Source organism: Eptesicus fuscus, chromosome 2, assembly GCF_027574615.1.
Source record: "Eptesicus fuscus isolate TK198812 chromosome 2, DD_ASM_mEF_20220401, whole genome shotgun sequence".
NCBI lineage: Eukaryota > Metazoa > Chordata > Mammalia > Chiroptera > Vespertilionidae > Eptesicus > Eptesicus fuscus.
Window position 1 is genome coordinate 49,281,807 of NC_072474.1, and position 8,342 is coordinate 49,290,148.

General features: G+C 41.8%; 1 pseudogene; it reads right to left on the bottom strand.

Annotated features, from left to right (window-relative positions):
• Window positions 1–262: 262 nt before the first annotated feature.
• On the bottom strand, window positions 263–7,448 carry LOC103299810 (peptidyl-prolyl cis-trans isomerase A-like; annotated as a pseudogene).
• Window positions 7,449–8,342: the final 894 nt, after the last annotated feature.

Consider the following 8,342-nt stretch of genomic DNA (forward strand, 5'->3'; position numbering starts at 1 on the left):
GTGATCTGAAGAAATTTAGGGAAAGAAGAGAGATGTGTAAAGGGTGTTTTATGGTTTTCAAGATGATTTGCTACTTAAACTCATTCCCCTTCACTTTATAATCTTTGTTTTTTTACAGACAACTGTTTAGTTTTTATTTCATAATCATAAACTCAACTCTGCAATCCATCTAGACTGGGAAAGGGTAAGGAAATTATGGAACCCAATGAACTGTGGCAAGAGCACAAAGATTATAGAACATCCCAAGCGAATCAGGGTGAAGGGGTGCTCTCCTGAGCTACAGAAGGAATGGTCTGGTGGTTAAGATAAAACACAAGTCAAATTTATTAGAGTTGTCCACAGTCAGCAGTGGTGATCTTCTTGCTGGTCTTGCCATTCCTGGACCCAGAGCGCTCCATGGCTGTCACAATACCCATGCCTTCTTTCACCTGGCCGAACACCACATGCTTGCCATCCAACCACTCAGTCTTGGCAGCGCCGATGAGAAACTGGGAAGCATTTGTGTTAGGCCCAGCATTTGCCATGGACAGGATGCCAGGATCTGTATGTTTCAGGGTGAAGTTCGCATCCTCCAATTTCTGCCCATAGATGGACTTGCCGCCTGTGCCATTATGGTGTGTGAAGTCACCACCTGGCACATAAATCCCGGAATAATGCTGTGAAAGCGGGAACCTTTATAACCAAATCCTTTCTCCCCAGCGCTCAGAGCACGGAAGTTGTCTGCTGTCTTTGGAACTTGGTCTGCAAACAGCTCGAAGGAGACGCGGCCCAAGGGCTCGCCATCGATGGCGATGGAGAAGAACACGGTGGGGTTCACCGTGGCTGGTCACGGGCGGCTTCGGGGCGGCGGCGTCTGCAAAGCCCACTTTATAGTCTTAAAGTGAGTTTGACATGTAGGTTATAGTCTTTTCTGGTATCACTGGAAATAAGCATTATCTAGTAAGGTAAAAAAAAAAAAAAAAGTTCAACTACTTACTATTTGAAATCATCTTTATATACAAGTTATCCACGGAAATGGGTGGAGAAAACAGAGGGCTTAGGACCACGCCCTGGGAAGCTGCTACTTTGAAACTGCTACCTTGAAGTCAGGCAGTGAAAGGGCAATACAAGGGGATAAGGCAATAGAGGGAGAGAAGGAGCAGCAATGCGGTATTCTGGGAATCAAGAAAAGAGTGTTGGAGCCAAGAGTGCTTGTGCAGCTGAGAGGTAGAAGGCAGAAGACTGGCCCTGGGGTCTGGCTACATGACAAGAACATTTTTGGAGGCCTGATGGGAATGAAAGCCAGATATAAGTTGGTTGAAGAGAAACTTGGAGGTAAAAAATGACAACCATCTGTGTAGCAAAGCCTTTTGAGGAGGTTTTCAGGGAAGGAGGGCAAAGAAAATGTGGCTACTGGAAGGAAGCCTGTGGGAACAAGGGGAACTCTGTGTTAGCCACAAGGGGTGCAAAGCAGGAGAAGGTGGGTGCAAATTCAGGAGGGACTATGTTGACACTGGTAGAAAGAGCATTTCTAAAATATGTTTTTTATTGATTTTTAGAGTGAGAGGAAGGGAGAGGGATAAAGAGATAAAAAACATCAATGAGAAAGAAACGTCATCTATCGGCTGCCTCCTGCAGGCCCCCTACTGGGGATCTAGCCCATACCAGGGCATGTGGCTGGACCAGGAATCAAGCAATGATTTCTTTTTTTATTTGTTTTGTTTTTTATCAATCCTCACCCGAGGATATTTTACCATTGATTTTTTAGAGAGAGTGGAAGGGAGAGGGAGAAACAGAGAGAAACATCAATGTGAGAGAGACACATCGACTGGTTGCCTCCTGCATGCATCCCAACTAGGGCCAGGGAACCTGCAACCGAGGTATGTGCCCTTGACCAGAATCAAACCCGGGACACTTCAGTCTGTGGGCCGATGCTCTGTCCACTGAGCCAAACCCTCTAGGGCTCAAGCAGCGATCTTTTGGTTCCTGGGTAGACACTCAACCATTGAACCACACCAGCCGGGCAGAAAGAGCATTTTTAAAACTTCATTTTTATTGACTCTATTACAAATGTCCCCATCCCCCCTTCTTTGCCCACCTCCCTCCAGCCCCCCATCTTTTCCCTTGGTCATCACCACCCTGTTATCTGTGTCTATGGGTTATGGTTAATCCCTTCACCTTCTTTCATCCAGTCCCTCCCACCCCTCCCATCCCCCTCCTCTCTGACAGCTGTCAGTCTGTTCCAAGAGTGTGTTCTCATGAAATAAGATAATCAGCTGAGATGAGTGCATGGAGGTGGGTTAGGTTACTGATTCTCAAACTTAGCTGCAGGTTGGAGAATTTTAAATAGCACTCACACTTAAATCCCACCCTCAGATTCTGATCTAACTGGTATGGTGTGAAGCCAGGGCATTCTGAGTTTCCAACCCTCTGCAGGTGATGCTAATAGCAAATTTTGAGAATAACCAGGTAAGGATTTCAGAGGCTAGATAAGGTATAAGGTCTCAGCTACTTGCATAGGTCCAGATTATGTGCTATGTGGAGAACAAAAGAAATATAAGTCATTGCTTGATTTTGAGGAGCCTAAAAATCTGTAAGCTATTTGGAAATCTAAATCTATTCAGGAAATATAAAAATAATTTAGGAGCATTAGCAAGTTTAAGCATATTAATGAAAGCAGGGTACAAGCCACATTTGATTATGCAGAATAAGGGATCAATTATAAAGATGATGGTTTAGAAAAAAGCTCATTAAAAGAGAGTATTAAGCTACATTTTGAAGATGTGAAGGGCAGAAACTGAAAGATGTTTGAAGGACATTTCAGATAAGAATAGCAACATGAACAAAAAATAGGTGATCAAGAAAAATATGGGGAAAGCACATATTTCTAGGTAACTGAAGGACAGGATGGGAGAGAATTTTCACTACATACCTCTTTTTTAACCTTTAAAACACTGAAACATGTTAAAGTTTAACCTTTTTCAAAATAAATAATAATTTTAATGGGAAAAGATCAATCTGGATTGAAAAACAATTAAAAATAGTGAAAGTGAGGACAAGGAAATATGGAAAAGCTAGTCGACAAAGGTATTGGGAGTGCTAACAATATCCACAACAATATAATGTTTTCTCTGTCATTTCATCGGAAGATACAGAATAATAACTCCATAAGGTCCCACATCACTTTGTGAAATGAGGTTTAGCAGGCATGCAGTGAAAAGCCATTGTGGAGCTGTGTATTTGTTGAGCTGATCTAATCCTTGTCCTGATGGAAATATGGAGAGTCAGATGAAACGTGTTTCTTATTGCTGTTTATTAGGAGGCAGGGGGACTCTTTTTGTTTGTTTTTAAAGTACTTTATGGCTCTTAAGTCATCACTTACTTTGAAGAGATATTCATGTTCTTTCATGTGGCTTTTTTTTTCTGAAAAGAGGGTAAAGGAAAAGGTTATTTTTATAATTACATTGAAAGAACAACTTTTCATTAATGCAGGATGCTTACGTGCCTTAAATGATTTAGGGGAAAACTGCGTTGAAGGGCATAAGAAGCATAACAACCTGAGTATTGACTGCAAATTGAAATTATAAATGACTGAAAACAATCTAAGTCAGTTAATACTGCCTGTTGCTCCTCAGAATGATACTAAATTTACCTATAAGTCTTTAAAATACATTTTTATTGATTTCAGAGAGGAAGGGAGAGAGATAGAAAGATAAAACATCAATGATAAGAGAGAATCATTGATTGGCTGCCTTCTGCAAGCCCCCTACTGGGGATCCAGCCTGCAACCTGAACATGTGCCCTGATAGGGAATCGAACCCTGATCTCCTAGAACATAGGTCGACACTCAGCCACGCAGGTCGGGCACCTATAAGTTTCTGAAGAAGTGGAGCTTGCTAGGTGAAATTAAAATAAACACACACAAAAATCATGATTATTAACGACTAGAGGCCTGATGCACAGATTCATGCACTGGTGGGGTCCCTCGGTCTGGTCTGCAGGGATCTGGCCAAAATCGACTCTCTGACATCCCCCGAGGGGTCCCAGATTGTGAGAGGGAAGTTCTCAGGTGATGCACCTCGGAGTTGGGCTCCCTCCTCTCTGGTTCCCGGTGGGTCAAGAACAACCACTGCCAAGTCACTGCAGCTCGGCAGCTCCTGCGTTGAGCATCTGCCCGTTGGTGGTCAGTGTGCATCATAGCTACCAGCCGGTCGGCTGGTTGGCTGGTAGCTTAGGCTTTTATAGATATAGATATAGATATAGATAGATAGATAGATAGGACATAAAATAATAAAACTGAGGCAATTATCTGTATTACGAAATTATTATTTCTTTACTCTGGTATATTTTAATGGAGAAGTTTGGCATGTTTAACTTATTTTTAAAAATCAATTTAGATAATTTTTCACTTTTGTAAAGTGAAAATAATCATATTAAATATTGCCAGTATTCATCCTTCATGCTAATAATGTTTATCTTGATATGATGCTTTAGAGTAGAAAAAGCATCTTGCGTAGTAGCTCATGCAGTCTTTACAATAGTCCTGTTACCATTCCCATGTTGCCCAAGAGAAATGTAATATTCCCAGAGGTTGATTTGACCAATGACTCTTAGCTGGGAAGTATCAATATCAAATGCATGTTGTCTGAATTCAATTTTCCTCTTTTTCCCCACTAATGCTTAATTGTTCCTTACCATTTGTGGCCCACATTAGTACCCTGTGAACTCATACAAGTCCCTGCATGTTATTTTAGTATAACCAAAGCAAAACCAAGTTAACAACAGGAACATTTATACAGATAAACATATCTGTTAGAGACAGTTAAACACAACCGGAAACAATAAAGTCCCCTTTACATGCTGAAACCACAGTGGCTGAGAAGCCAGCCCTGCTCATTCAAATCAGAAAACAAACAAACAAAAAACAGCATTTTAAGGGCAAACTATGATGCAAAGCATAGTTTTGCCTCCAAACAATGGGCAAACTGCATAACTACAAAGCAAAGTTTTCGATTTATTTCCTCTCCTACATGAAGATGCCATTTATAATAGTTTCTTCACCATTAAGAAACTTTTTTTCAACTTCTCCTGAATTTTTCAAAAGGTAATATTCAATTTCATCAATTGTCAGTATTTTGACATATTTTTTATCTATCCTGAATCTTTTAAAAATTCTTTTTTGTTGTTAGAACATTTTAAAACAAATTCCAGGAAAATCATTTTTTCCCCTAAATATTTTAGTGTTCATCTTTAAAAGTAATAAAATAGCTTGACAATGCGTCTCAGTGGTTGAGCATCCAGAGATTGCCGGGTTCAATTCCCAGCCAGGGCACATGCCCAGGTGTGGGCTCGATCCCCAGTGTGGGCCATGCAGGGGGCAGCTGATCAATGATTCTCTCTCATCGTTGGTGTTCTCTCTCTCTCTCTCTCTCTCTCTCTCTCTCTCTCTCTCACCTTTCCTTCCTCTCTGAAATCAATAAAAATATTTTCAAACAATAAAGAGGAAGGAATAAACATACAGTGGAGAAAAGAAAGCTTCTTCAATAAATGGTGCTGGGAAAATTGGAAAACCACATGCAAAAGACTGAAACTAGACTACTGTTTGTCCCCATATATAAAAATTAATTCAAGATGAATCAAAGACCTAAATAGAAGACCTGAAACAATAAATTACAAATCTCAATACAGTAAGTCATTCTATAATGAACTGGGGAAAACTCCTTATAGCAGTAATCGTACCTAACAAGATGACTCTCAGATGTACTGTTAGCTGCATTAGTTAGCTTTCACTAGGTTATTCAGTGCTAACAAACAATTCCAACCCTACACACACAGCACCACGCACAAAAAAGAAACTGGGAGACTCTAAGGGGATGGAAAAGCCTCTAGATTATCCTCTGAGATATTTTCATCCAATTGAGTCACAGTTACCTACACAGGTTGTCTCAGTAGGTGTGGTGGTCATATCTTTTCATATAGTTTTTGCCTCGGGGCTGAGTCTGTGGAGGGATGTGAGCATATGTTGTATGATTTTAGATTCTTGTCTTTTTATTGTGGTGCCTCCCTTTCCTCTTCAGGATGAAGGTAGTATTTGGAATCCCTCTAATACGAAGAATGCTGCATGGAATTTCAAACTTACAGAATTTAGCCACCAGGCTCTGTTGTAACACTGGGCATAAGCAATTTATATAATGACCAAGAGTGTTGATAAAATCAGATGTAGTCACAGAATCTATGGCAATATCATCTTTGATAAACACAAGAGAGCAGTAAAGATAAAAAATAGATTGCTATTTCTTACTCAGAGCTGGCAATACACATGTGGAAACGTTCTCAACATCACCTTGTTAGCTGTTAGGATTACAGGAAGTTTTCTAGTTTGATCCGAAATCGTTATGCCTAGTGAGACACTACACTTTGCTGCCCTGGGTCTTTTTCTTTGCCTGCTCCTCAGCTTTCAGTTGTATTCACTCTTTTCCTTAGAATTCTCATCTATGGTGCTATTAAACCAGGGGGCCATTAGGCTGAGGTGGCTGCAATGCTGTGGGCCTATGGAAGCAAGCCAAAATTTAAGGTTACAAAAGCAAAACCACAGGACAACCAATGACAAACAGCTAACTAGGCTTTAAGCTTATAGCCAATCAAATAATGTCCTTGCTTTGCTTCCACACCATTCTATGCAATAAAAGCATAATATGCAAATCGACCAAACAGCAGAACGACAGGTCGCTATGATGCGCACTGACCACCACGGGGGCAGATGCTCAATGCAGGAGCTGCCCCCTGGTGGTCAGTGCACTCCCACAGGGGGAGCGCCACTCAGCCAGAAGCCCGGCTGATGGCTGGTGAGTGCAGCCTCGGTTATGGGAGCCTCTCCCACCTCCGCTGCAGGTGGGTGGTAAGGAGCAAGGGGTCTGGGACTGAGAGAACCCCAGACTGCAAGAGGGATGTCTGACTGCCAGCAGGTGGACATCCCCCGAGGGGTCCCAGACTGTGAGAGGGTACAGGCCTGGCTGAGGGACCCCCACCCAGTGCATAAGCGTGTATAAGTCTCTTGCCCAGCTCCCATCAGCAGAGCACTCCAGTTTGGCACTGCCTGATTGGGATCAGTGTTTATTCTAAGAAACTCTTAAAATTTTTATTATCCCTCAGTTCTTCTAATTCTGACATCATCCTTTACCTTTGTTAGGAATACTCCTTCAGATATATCTTTGAAACACTTTCCTTTCATAAACTCCTGACCTTATTGCCAATGTACCTATTAGAAAATTCCACTTGGATTTTTATAATGTCAACTTACAGTGCATATCTCATAACTTTCCTGACTTACCGCTTCCTCTTTCTTCTCCCCCATCCATCCACATTTACCCTCTTGGTTTCCCTATTTCTATAGATACCATGTTATACCCCAGATCATGGATGTAAAAAAAACTGGGTATTTTCTTTGATGCAATCTTTCACTTACCCATGTCCACCCCCTATGCCTTCCTAAATGTCATACCCAGTCAATTACCAGATATCAATTATTCTTCCTTCAAGATGTTTTATATCCTTCTCTTGGTTTCATCATTACACTGGTTTCAGGCTTTATACCCAAATGACATACACCATTTTTACCAGCCTTCCAAATTTTCCCTATTGTGATTTGCATCATACCTGATGCTATATTAGTATCCTAAAATTGAGGATCACTGTATTTTCCCCTTCTCAGATATATTAGTTGGTTTTTTAGTCCCTCAGGGTAAAGTCTGCTATCTTTCTCCAAGTATTTAGGGTATTAATTTACTGTGATGGTTAAGATTGGGTTCAGCTGCAAGTGACAGATAATCCAAAATAAAAGTGGCTCAAACAAAACAGATGTAAAAGTTCAGAGAGATCTAGGGTAGGTTTGATATTCTATAGTATCAAAGATGCTTGATCCTTCTATCTTGTTAGTCCTTTGTGTGTGGCCTACATTCCCAATGTCATTTCTTGTCAGCAAGTACCTGCCACTGCTGCTTATATCATTTAGTCAAAACTTAACTCCATGGCTAAATGTACTTATATTCTGACTAGAGGCCTGGTGCACAAAATTCGTGCATGGGGGGATGTGTCCCTCAGCCCAGCTTGCACCCTCCCCAATCTGGGACCCCTCGAGGGATGTCTGACTGCCTGTTTAGGCCTGATCCTACCCACCAGGATCGGGCCTAAATGGGCAGTCTGACATCCCTCTCATAATCCAGGACTGCTGGCTCCCAACTGCTCGCCTGCCTGCCTTCCTGATTGACTCTAACTGCTTCTGCCTGCCAGCCTGATCACCCCCTAACCACTCCCCTGCCAGCCTGAATGATGCCTAACTGCTCCCCCTGCCAGCCAGATTGCCC